A 12,858-nucleotide genomic window follows, 5' to 3' on the forward strand; every position below is an offset into this window, starting at 1 on the left:
CAGAAGTAACAATAGTTCGCCAGAACCTAAAGGAATTTCTGGTGACAGCGGACTTGAGTGAGTATATCTCGGTGGAAACACCTGATACTTGGGTGAGGTTAGGTTACATGAGATAACACTCCAGATGGAGGGGGACAAAGAAAGAAAGATAAGAACCTGGCAGTCGGCTATGACATATTATTAGCTGAAAAAGATTGGGCGCCTGCATTTGTTATGGATTGCCCAAAAGGAGGAACGGTAATTATGCCGGCTTTCTCTGACCTTGTTCCAATGCACTTCAAATGCACTTATGCACGGGAGTGGCCGGTAGCCCTAGCCCCTGCATTATACCAGAATCATGTTGGATGGGATGAGGACTCAACCCACCATGTGATACCATTAAAATCTACTCCATCTCCAGAGAGACAATATCCAATTAAACAGGAAGCTAAAAACAGGTCAGGAAGATCTTAGATCAACTTGAATACCAGGGGGTGACTGAAACTTGCACCTCATCGATGAATAACCCTTTGTTTCCCGTAATGAAACCCCATAATTCATATCGTCTAGTCTTGGACTATTGACACTTAAACTCATGTACAAAAACACTTGCAGTACAAAATGCACACAGTGCCGCATTAATGAACAATATTGTGCGGAAATAATACAAGACAACATTGGACATCTCAAATGGATTTTTTCAACCAGAATATAGCGCCGGAGAGTAGATACTTGTCAGGAATTTCAGCACTAGGTTCGCAGTGTCAATTTTGCAGACTAGCCCAAGGGTACAAAAATAGCCCCGGGTTGTTTAGCGCTAGGGTAACAGAATTACCTCAGGATATGGCTGGAGAAGCATTGTCCTATGTAGATGACATTTATCTGACGGATGATGACCTAAAAGATCACTTGAACAGGGTGAGCACTATAATTTCGGGGTTCACCTCTGAGGGCTACAAATTCAATTTAAAAAAATCAAGAATAGCCCATGTCAGTTCCTATTTTTGAGATACGAGCTTTCAAGTTAAGGGAAATACTTGGCAGCAAACGTTTTAGAAAAATGTGCATTGCTACAACCTCGTAAATCTTTAAAGAATTTGCAATCAATATTGGGATTCTAAAACCTTGGCAGAACTTACATTTTGGATTACGTAGAAAGAGTAAAACCTTTCTCCGACCTCATAAGACCTGATTTCTCAGTTAGGCAATGGACACAGGAACACACAGATACACTTCGTTCCCTACAAGCTGACATGATCGGTTCAAAACATTTACAGACATGTGTGAATATCCACAATCTAGTGATCCGCGTGGTAGCGGGTCAATCAGGATACACCTACCTGACATATAATGAAGGTGAGATAGTACCAATAGCATACAAATCACACTTGTACACAAAGACTGAGACGTGTTTCACATATACAGAGAACATTTTGACGGCCGTACAGACTGCGGTAGTGAGAGAAAGAGCACTGGCTCAGGGTAAACGAATAATTGTCATGACTCCAGTATCAGCCTCTGAGGCCGCTACAAAGGCAAGCGTTCCAAACGCTAAAGCCTTACATCAACGATGGATACAATGGGCTAATTCTCTCACTGCATCAGATGTAGAATACAGTTAGAAGCCAAGCCTAAAAACACAAGCATTTCTGCAATGCAAACAAGTATATCCTCTACCAAATGAAATAATGCCTCAGGATCAGTATGAATATATAATCTATACTGATGGCTATCAGCTCAACCGGCCATATGGAGTAAGCAACAATACAGCACGGCGTGCGCTATCGTAAAAGGTTGCATGCAGGAAGGCAAGTTCCATCCAAGCTGTACAAAAACGCAATCCATAGGAGACTGCACGGCTCAGCTGGCAGAATTAAAGGCTCTGATACTGGCTCTGGTAAACACGGATCGGGAATTCCCCACACTAATCGTGTGATCCCTTTTACTGTGTCCAGTCTTACAATGAATATCTTCATTATTGGGGACGGAATGGGTATAAAGATGCAAAAGGTGGCCCAATCAAGCATAAAACGCTATGGGAACAAGTAGCAAAGTTGAAAAACGACCTATCAAGAACTCACCTGATACACACAGAGCCATCAACGTGATGGCGTTCACGTCGAAGGGAATTCATTGGCTGATTAAGCCGCAAAGGGGGCAGTACAGACTGCTTCCGTAGCTGAAATCATTAGTTCAAAAACAAGAATAGACGGACAGATAATGGTGGCTGTTATTGCTTCATGCAAGAACAGCCCAGTACTACCAAAAGGTTTTCCACTCAAATACTCCTACAAATTAGATGTAAACAATATTCCGTATGCTCAGATTCCAGGAGTGGGGGATAGAGTAATACCAAACATGGATCGCTGATAAGATTTAATTTTAGCTGCACACGAGGGTCTAGGTTCTGCACACACAGGAGTTAATGCAACAGCTTCCTTGTTGAAACAACGCTACTGGTGGCCAGGATTATTGACACAGACAAAGGAATTTGTATTGAGGTGTCTGTCAACAGATGAAGGGCTCCACAGTGAAACTTCCTGCGCAGACACCTTTACTAATATCAGATAGACCATTAGCCTGTGTCTATTTGGACCACTGCGGCCCCTAAATTCAGATTGGGCTTATAAATATGTCATGGTCGCAGTAGATTCATGCTCAAGATTCCTATGAGTATGGCCTCAGTGCTCAGCTGACGCTCGAACTGTTATAAAAGATCTGCAAGTCTTTATCGGGACATACGCAGTTGGTGCATTACATTCTGACCGTGGCCCCACGTTTAGCTCTCTGGCTTACAAGGAAGCTATGGAAGGTTGGGGTGTGGTAGAGCGGTACTCCTCTCTGTACCATCTCAAGGGAAATTCGGTAGTAGAGAGGAAAAATCGGGACTTAAAGCAGCTAGGGTATTAGGTTCGGTGGTAGTTGGGTCAATCACCTATATGGGGTACAGCGTGCCCTCAACAATCTGCCAAGAAGTCCTCTAGGGGGGTCACTCCTTACAAGTTCCTATTTGGGACAAGAATGTGGGTACCTGATCTTGATTGAGAACGCACAGTGGTGGATGAAAAACCGGTTGACATCAATAAAAATGTGGCTGTTTTACAGGATCTGAATGAATCCAGGACACAACTAAGCAATGTCCACACTAAGCAGACTGCCACTGAGGAGGTTAAATCAGTAACAGCAAGACCTGTCTGGATTCCTAAAGTCGAGGATCTGGTCAGAGAAAAATATACTGGACAAAAAAGAATTTGGGCCATCTTACTGGAAAACCAGACCTGTCCTAGCAGTGCAAGGAACAAGAACTGTACTACTTCCATCTCTTGCCGGAAGGGAGCAGAGATTTGTCTCTATTGATCTGATCAAACCACACTATGTGCCTGATACTGAATAGTAGGCCTCATGGACTTCTGGGTAGCAGACGTCCTCCTGTCACTACCATACAGGAAGTTCAAACAGAAAGACTCATCACCATTGAGGAGTCAACCAGCACGGAATGAAGGACTATGCAATAATGCAATGGAACTCGTCCCGCTTGGAACTGAAAATCAAACAGAAAGTTTGGCTCAAAATGACAGACAACTAACTATCAGACCAAACACTGATATCTATGTCAACATGCCTCGAAAAGAGCAACCTCCAAGTTCAACAAAACCTGCTGAGCTACCAACAATTGATCGAACAGCATCTGGCTATTTCGTGGACTTCGATTCCTTTTAATTGGATCCAAGTGAACCTGAAACGACGCCAGCCCCAAAATCACGTAAACAACAAACTATTGATTTTTTTATCTTTCTTAGAAAGACATACCTGGTATCACCATGGTTGCAGCTGTGGATAATTACTGGGGTTTTATTCTTTCTTTTCTGCTTAGGCTTAGTTACTGTTTTCTACTTGCTTATTAGTGGTACTTATCTTAGACAGAGCTCTGCAGCTTCGAACGTGAACTTGAATTTAAAACCACATGTTTCTTCACGCCGTGAACAAAGAGACTTGTCCAATGTGAACACTACAGCGATTCCTATTCCTGATGCGATAGTTTGGGACAAGGTTGACTATGATATATTCGGACCTACGGAACTTTTAAAAATAGCACAAGTATTTAAAATTTTGTTAAATTATATCATTACCTCCCGTACATTTTCTGATGATTGGGACTCTGAAACTGTTAATAACATGTTGTCTGATTTAGAAAAAACTGCTGCATTTCCGAACACTGAAATGTTAGAAGGTACTTCAGACTATGACACTTTGAACTGTTACCAACATTATGGTCATCATTTTTTTTTTTAATTCATATTTAACTTTATTGGTCACAGTCACAGAACAAAAAAAAGACCAGGGTGCATATCATTTTGCCAATCACAAAAAAAGGAACGCAAATCAGAAAGACATTCTTCTGTAGCATTATATACAATTACAAATAAATGAATAAAAATGTACAGATGGATAAAAGGACTGAACACTTGTATGAGTATCGTATCAAATCATATCATATCGAATTTCAACAGTAGATGCAAAAATACTTTTAATCCCACTGAAGACAAGACCAGAGCCGTCCAAATTTAACCAATGATCTCAGTCCTTTTGCTTTTGCCAAAGCTAATTCCATTTCATAAACCCCCCTCAGTAGCAGCCAAAACTCAGTAATAGTAGGGCTGGATTTTTCTATCCATACCCTAGCAATAGTCAAACGAGCACATACCATAAAGATTGACACAAAAGAATTTGGGACATTACCACTATCCAATAGTAGCCCAAGTAAGATTTCCTTCTCTGATAAAAACGTTGTTTTACCAGTTAGCTTACTCAATTCCTGGGCAATTCTACACCAAAATTCAGCTAGTTTAGGGCATGTCACAAACATATGCCGTAAATCTGCAGCAAATTCGTTACATTTGGGGCAGTGACATTTAATAGAATTACTTGAAATGGCCCATTTAGCAATCAATTTAGGAGTGTAGTACAGCATAAACAGAATTCAATGATGTTGTAATTTTAAATTAATTGAAGTGACAGAGGAACTTATTCTAACAAGTGAATCTGAGACTTTATCGGGAGTCACCTCTATATCAAACACAGTATTCAATTTGGCTGTAGTCTGTAACATATCATCATCAAGTTCGTCCATAAAGCAACCATAAGCTCTCCCTATAAGACCGTGATTATCTCTCTTAAAGATTACACGTAGAACTTCTGTTGTTAAGGGGAGCGTCAACAATCCTATCTCTTGCATAAAAAGTTCCTAATCTGTAGATATTTTAAAAAAGAATTATGCGTGAGCCCATATTCCATAAACAGTGACTGATAAGACTTAAATCCGTGTTCATCATAATTCCCTGTTGTTGCCATATGTGTGTGAATGAATCCGAAAAGATGTCAGGAAGCTTCGGATTACCCCAGAGATAGATAAATTCGTGCCAGTCAGGAATATTGCACTTTTTACAAATGTCTTAACAAATAAAGTGAATATGTCGAATAGTCTTAAATCGGACTCTTTTGTAATAGTTGGGATCTGACATAGACTGTAACAAAAAGCCAGTATTTGGACCATGTGCCAACTGATACGGTACCCAAAATTCCCTTCCCTCAGGTCCCTTTATTAAGGACTGAATTCAGCTAATGAAGGCGGCCAAAAAATAGGATCTGAAGTCAGGTAATTTAAAACCTCCCTGCTTGTAAGATAGTTTAATATATCTAAGTGCCCGTCTTGCTCTTCGATAGTTCCAGATAAAACTTCCAATAATACTATCTAAGCGCTTAAAAAAAGACACTGGAATTCTGAGGGGAATGGCACGAAAAAAGTAAAGAAATGTGGGCAATATATTCATGTTTACTATATTGCACCTCCCAATAATAGATACCGGAAGCTTTTGCCACCTACGCAGATCATTAGTAATCCTTTTCAGAAGCGGTATATAGTTAAGGTCAAATACGTCATCAAATAAATATTTAGCCGAAGTAGTAATACCTAATGAAGGTGTATCAAATGTCGGTGTGAAATTTAAAATAGACTGTGTCTTATTCAAATTCAGTTTGTATCCAGAAAAAAGACCGAAATCGCTGCGCTTCATAAGTTAATTCTGAAATAGTTTCTACTGGCCTAGTGGAAAAGACAGCAATATCGTCCGCGTATGCGGTGACTCCGCAAGGAAATACCATTAAAAACAACTGATGAAATAGACATATTATGAAACAAATGTTTAATAAAGGGCTCGATATATAAAGCAAATAATAGGGGAGAAAGCGGACAACCTTGCCGTGTACCGCGAGTAATACTAAACACAGACGAAGTGAGACCGTTATACTTAATCATGGCTGTGGGTTTATAGTAGAGTTTCTTAATGGCCGAGATAAACCTCCGACCGAGGCCAAAGGAGCCCATCGTACACCACAAGGAGCCCCAGGCCACCCGGTCGAAGGCCTTCTCGGCATCTAGCATAATCATCCCAATCTGCTGCTCCAATTGATTTGCAACATCAAATACAGTTATAGCAGTAACTGTATTTGATGTTGCAAATCATTTTTTTCACAAATCTATATCACCTAGAAATGTTTTCGAGAATCACCAGTGGGAACATTGCCCTACACCACCAAAAAGTAGTTCGCAAACATTTGCACAGAAATGTTCATACTTTACAAGGTTTAGCACTTCTGACCCGACCTCATATTATTATAAAGTTGCACCCACATCGGCACTGAAAAATATATTGGCAAACCCCAATCAGATTTACTCTGCTTCCTTTATTGCCCAACTCTCTGAACAGGGTTTCGACTTATGGAAGGACACTAGACTTAAAATCAGTCCAGGGTTCTAGAGTCTGGCAAGTCCAGGAAACAGAAGCGCTATTTAGAGCATGCCTCATTCCACAGCAGATGATGTTTCTGAATGACACCGTGCAACAGACATCCTGTCTTGGACTAGCCAAGAACAAGGACCGGAACACACCTCGGTTTCCAACACCGTCAAAGATGGAGGGGGGCAAATTTCAACATCACAAGAAGGGGCAAAAATAGATGACATTTTTCAGTACAATGGATCAGACCCTGATTGGAAAGGATGGTTGGTTTGGCCCATAGACACGAACAGATGTCAAAAAAGATTCTGGGGTACCACCGAAGGGTTCAGAAGCCATAGGCCAGACCCACGCTACGCAAAAAGAGAACATCCTGGGGGGGGTGACATCATACAGTGTTGGGAAGTTATGCCTAGATTGATTGAAAACCTCAACACTCACACAGGGGAAACATCACTTATCCCTACTGTCAGATGACGTGGACCTACGGGATTTTTTATTAGGTCCCAGAAAGCCACGCGACAAACCTTTCTTATATGCTGTGCTGTCTATAACGAACTCTGGAAAATCTCCCACCAAGAAGCAGCGGAGAGACTTAGAGAAATAGACAGGATTAACCTAGAAAAGGCGTTAGCTGTAGTGGACAATGGTATGACGACATTAACATCCAGGATTTATTCACTGGGCAGCATTGTATCTTCAGCTATAGATGTACTAGAACAAGACTTGACAATGTTACAACACGGGCAATCGCAGCTACATTCTATCATGTTATTGAGCTGGGCGCTGCAATCACTGCGCGCTGGTTATGTGCCCTGGCGTTTTATCAACATTACTTCCTTATTTTGTGCATATAATCTAACTGAGAAACAGACGGAAATAGCGCCAACGAGATGGCAAAAGCACTCTTGGAGAGTAAATATCGTGAACGCTTGGTACAACATCTGGGCACATCTAGCCTACGGGAACTGAGCGCCTCTTGGTTCCTGTCCTTTAGACCAGTTTGGATGGACTGCATCTTACCTGTTCTTCGATACCTATTCTGCGGAGAAGAATGTGTGTTGGATCTCTGTCTGACACTTTCATCAGCTATGCCACCGGACATGAATACCATGCTGGAACCCGTGAGGGCCCATGCTCGGCAATGTCCCCAGTTTATTCCTATATTGATGGCTGCATTCCTCGAGAACCCAAAGGTGCCCTTTGCAAATGCTGGGTTGAGCATCAGCTCCTCCACCAGCACTCAGGTATCGACTACAGCCCCAGCTTCTTCGGCACCAGCTATTGGCGGGTCTGAATATCATCTGTGCTCTATTGACGTGCTCTGCGAGGTGTTACAGGGATCGTCCTCTCCAACGGCGAGCAACAACGTTGCGTCTCCTAGCCAGGACACTTAATCTGAAATTGGCTCATCGTGTGCTGGGAAAGAATTCACCTTTTTCTTTTCTGTTTCGAAACTCAACTAAATTTGGATCATTTTCTAAATTGACACTTTTGCTGGAAAAGCATGGCCTTCTGACGCTTGTAGTGGCTTGACTTAAATAAATGAACTAACTAGGACTTTGGCTTAAGTGACAATTCCAATACTAACTTTTGGCAATAATTTTTTTTTTCACATTAGACTATTTTTAAGTGGTTTTAAAGACAGTGTTTTTTTTACGACGCTCACTGATAGTTTCATGCGCCGCTACCTAGTAGAAGGAGTAGTTCTCTAGCATTTATTATTGTTGATTGTTCGGAAGAGGAGTGGGTGTTATATTCCATATAGGTACCCTAATATAGGCCCCGGTAACATCATATACCTTCACCTACATCATTTCCCATACAATACACAATAACAAGCTTTTAGGATTGAACCTTTACCTAGTTCTAGTCCTGGGTGCAGAAGGAGGGGTTTTCCTGAACAATATCCTCCTATAACTTCATCAATGGACTCATACAGTATGAATGAATATTCATGAGGATTCTTGGAAACCAGGCAGAAGCTACACCACCTGCATATTATCTACGTACAAGTTTCCTCCCATACGTCATCCTCAAATGCAACAATGGCTAATACAAGGGACAAAGGAACCCTAGATACTTTGTGTATTACTACAGCACATCTTACTGAGTTAGAGAGAGGAGATCAAACTTCCATGCCGACACACTGACGCGAGACGCGGAGGTTCCTGCACGCAGACACTCCAGCTCGCAGTGGTCTGAACATCCCTTGCGGGGTGTCCAGCTCGAGACCAGAACGGGGGTCCGACAGTCTCTCAATTCAGGTAATGGGGTTTGACTTATCCTAGAAGGATTCTTGGCTCAACACTTAAACACATGCTAGGTACACTTAGGTACATCTCGTTAGGATTACATCGAAGGAGTACGCATTTTACTGTCATGTATTTTGTATGCTTGTAAACATTCATGATTTTAGCAGAATGGTAGAAATCTATCATCCTTTTACGTTTCTAGTGTTTCTAGTTATCAATATCCTGCACTGTCTATTGATCGTCTCAGCACATTTATTTTACACTAAAATAACGACTGTTCAATAAATACTTATTGAAAAACTTCCCAACCGTTTATTCTGTGTATCTATCTGAGATAAAGGGAGCACGAGTGACTGAGCGAAAAGTAGTACATTATTTCTGTAGGAGAGTAGGATCTGCACTTGTGTTGCCCCCACTTTTTTTCTGATGTATACCCTGGTGTCTGGCTGGGTCCCTGCTAATCAGGGCCCCAGTCTAACTGATCTCTCTAAACAACTTGGAGTGCATATTAGATGCACTAGTGATTGGATACTGTGGTACATTATGAGCCCCTAGGATATGGTACCTTAGGTACCTAGGGCATAGGTACTTCACAGGCCTACCAGGGGCTGCAGCATGTATTATGCCACCCCTGGGAAGCATTCTCAATCTGACACCACAGGCCTGCTACTGCAGCCTGTGTGAGGTAGTGTTAGCACTCCTCACTGAGGTATAGGTTTCTATATCTCACCATACACACACATATAAACCTATCAGCCACCCCTATAGCAGGCCCTATCAATCCCAAGGGCAGGGTGCTTGGTTTACTATGTGGGGGGGGGGGGGTGCTTCTGCCTGAGCAGGACCCCTCTGCAGCTGGCAGAGTCTATTCTCTGCTGCTGTTTGTGGATGCGGTTACCCCCCCTGGACTCCTCTGCTCCCCCTGGAAAGGCCTCACCTCCTTTGCACACCTGGACAGGCCTCTCCTCCTCTGTACCCCTGGACAGGCCTCTCCTCCTCTGCACCCCTGGACAGGCCTCTACTCCTCTGCACCCCTGGACAGGCCTCTCCTCCTCTGCACCCCTGAACAGGCCTCTCCTGCTCTGCACCCCTGAACAGGCCTCACCTCCTCTGTACCCCTGGACAGGCCTCGCCTCCTCTACACCCATGGACAGGCCTCTCGGGTGCTTCTCACAGGAGCCCTCGGTGAAGGATTCTCATTAAGGACAGAGGAGCCCAGAGTTCATTCCACCCCATACAGCGCCTCTTACTCCGCCCTGAGCCTCGGGCGCTATGCACAGCCCCCCAAGAGAGACACTGCACCCCTGAACAGGCCTCACCTCCTCTGCACCCCTGGACAGGCCTCACCTCCTCTGCACTCCTGGACAGGCCTCACCTCCTCTGCACCCCTGGACAAGCCTCACCTCCTCTGCTTCCGCTGGACAGGCCTCTCCTCCTCTGCACCCCCGGACAGGCCTCTCCTCCTCTGCACCCCTGGACAAGCCTCGCCTCATCTGACCCCTGGACAGGCCTCACCTCCTCTGCACCTCTGGACAGGCCTCTCCTCCTATGCACCCCTGGACAGGCCTCACCTCCTCTGCAACCCTGGACAGGCCTCTCGGTGCTTCTCACAGGAGCTCTCGGTGAAGGATTCTCATTAAGGCGAGAGGAGCCCAGAGTTCATTCCACCCCATACAGCGCCTCTGACTCCGCCCTGAGCCTCGGGGCGCTATGCACAGACCCCGAAGAGAGACACTGCTCCCCTGGACCTGCCCAGGGGCGCCGGGGGCAGGACTGTGGGTAGGACCGAGGCGCTTTAATACCCCGAAGAGAGACACTGCTCCCCTAGACAGGCCTCACCTCCTCGGCACCTCCAGGCCTCACCTCCTCTGCACCCCTGGACAGGCCTCTCCTCCTCTGCACCCCTGTACAGGCCTCACCTCCTCTCACCCCTGGACAGGCCTCACCTACCATGCACCCCTGGACAGGCCTCTCCACCTCTGCACCCCTGGACAGGCCTCACCTCCACTGCACCCCTGGACAGGCCTCTCCTCCTCTGCACCCCTGTACAGGCCTCACCTCCTCTGAACCCCCCTGGACAGGCCTCACCTCCTCTGCACCCCTGGACAGGCCCCTCCTCCTCTGTAGCCCTGGACAGGCCTCTCCTCCTCTGCACCCCTGGACAGGCCTCTCCTCCTCTGCTCTTGGACAGGCCTCACCTCCTCTGCTCCTCCGGACAGGCCTCTCCTCCTCTGCTCCCCTGGACAGGTCTCTCGGTGCTTCTCACAGGAGCTCTGGGTGAAGGATTCTCATTAAGGACAGAGGAGCCCAGAGTTCATTCCACCCAATACAGCGCCTCTTACTCCGCCCTGAGCCTCGGGGCGCTATGCACAGGCCCCGAAGAGAGACACTGCTCCCCTGAACAGGCCTCACCTCCTCTGCACCCCTGGACAGGCCTCTCGGTGCTTCTCCCTGGAGCTCTCGGTGAAGGATTCTCATTAAGGACAGAGGAGCCCAGAGTTCATTCCACCCCATACAGCGCCTCTTACTCCGCCCTGAGCCTCGGGGCGCTGTGCACAGGCCCCGAAGAGAGACACTGCTCCCCTGGACCTGCCCAGAGGCGCCGGGGGCAGGACTGGTGCTCGGACCGAGGCGCTTTAATACCACTCACCAGACACGAGGCGCTACACACGAGGCACGTGTTCATCCCTCGGAATAAGGGAAATGAGGGAAATGTCCTGATCCATTTCGCATCTTTCTGCCCCGGTACCTGGTTCCGGTGATGCTGCTGCCCCCCGCCCCCCTCAATGATCCGTCCCCAAAAAGTGACCTTTAACCCGGAAGTGTACTCTCTGGGAGGGGGCAGATCTCCTGGGGTATTTCTGACTTGTGGTGATGATCGTGTCTTGTGCAGCTGACACTGCACCCCACTGTACCCCACAACTGATGTCTGTTCCTCTAGGGATGTTATACTGTGTGTATCTCTTCTTGTGCATAACTTGTGATAATAAATGTTTAATACGAGGCGCCTCGACTCCCCCCGGCCTCGTTCACGCTTTATAAACATCCTAAAATAAATACAGAATAAACCCCTCCCTGGGGGACTGCTGCTGCCTGTCCCTGGGGACCCCTGTAGTAGGTTAGCCCCCCCCCCCTTCTGCTCGTCGAAGGGTCCCCCTGCTTCTCTCTGTGGGAAGGGCCCCCCTGTGTACTTCTGCTTGTGGGAGGGGCCCCTGCCTCTCCTGGTGTGGGGAGGGGCCCCTGCTTCTTTATATGGGAGGGGTACTCTGTTTCTCCTTTTGGGAGGGCCCCTCTGCTCATTCTTGTTGGAGGGGCCCCTCTGCTTCTCCTATTCGGAGGGGCCCCTCACCGTCTCCTTATGGGAGGGGCTCCTGTGCTCCTCCTTCTGGGGGGCGGTGGGCGGGCCTGTTTCTCCTTGTGGGAGGGCCCCCCTGTCCTCCTTGTGGTATGGGCCCCTCTGCTTCTTTGGGAGGGGCCCCTCCGCCTCTCCTTGTGGGAGGGGCCCCACTGCTTCTCCATGTTCGAGGGCCCTCCTCTGCTTTTCCTCGTGGAAGGCCCCCCCTGCTTATACTCGTGGAAGGATCCCCCCATGCTTCTCATCGTCGGAGGGGCCCCTCTGCTTCTCTTCGTGGAAGGGGCCCTCCCCGTATCCTTGTAGGTGGGGGCCCTCGGCTTCTCCTTGTGGGAGGGGCCCCTCTGCGTCTCCTTCTGGGAGGGGCCCCTCTGCTTCTGCTTGTGTGGGGGTGTTTTGATTCTCCTTGTTGGAGGGGCCTCTCTGCTTCATCTTGTGGTAGGGTCCCTCTGCTTCCCCTTCTGGGAGGGTCCCC

At 46.5% G+C, this 12,858-nt stretch overlaps 1 protein-coding gene across 1 annotated transcript in view; it reads right to left on the reverse strand.

The window, feature by feature from the left end:
* Nucleotides 1-11,403, reverse strand: part of LOC146839224 (uncharacterized) — a 722,084-nt gene extending 710,681 nt beyond the window's left edge. The window contains 1 exon segment of the mRNA XM_085600021.1: nt 11,230-11,403. The gene's annotated coding sequence lies outside the window, so the exon portion shown is untranslated.
* Nucleotides 11,404-12,858: the final 1,455 nt, after the last annotated feature.

This window comes from Triturus cristatus, chromosome 4_2 (assembly GCF_964204655.1).
Source record: "Triturus cristatus chromosome 4_2, aTriCri1.1, whole genome shotgun sequence".
NCBI lineage: Eukaryota > Metazoa > Chordata > Amphibia > Caudata > Salamandridae > Triturus > Triturus cristatus.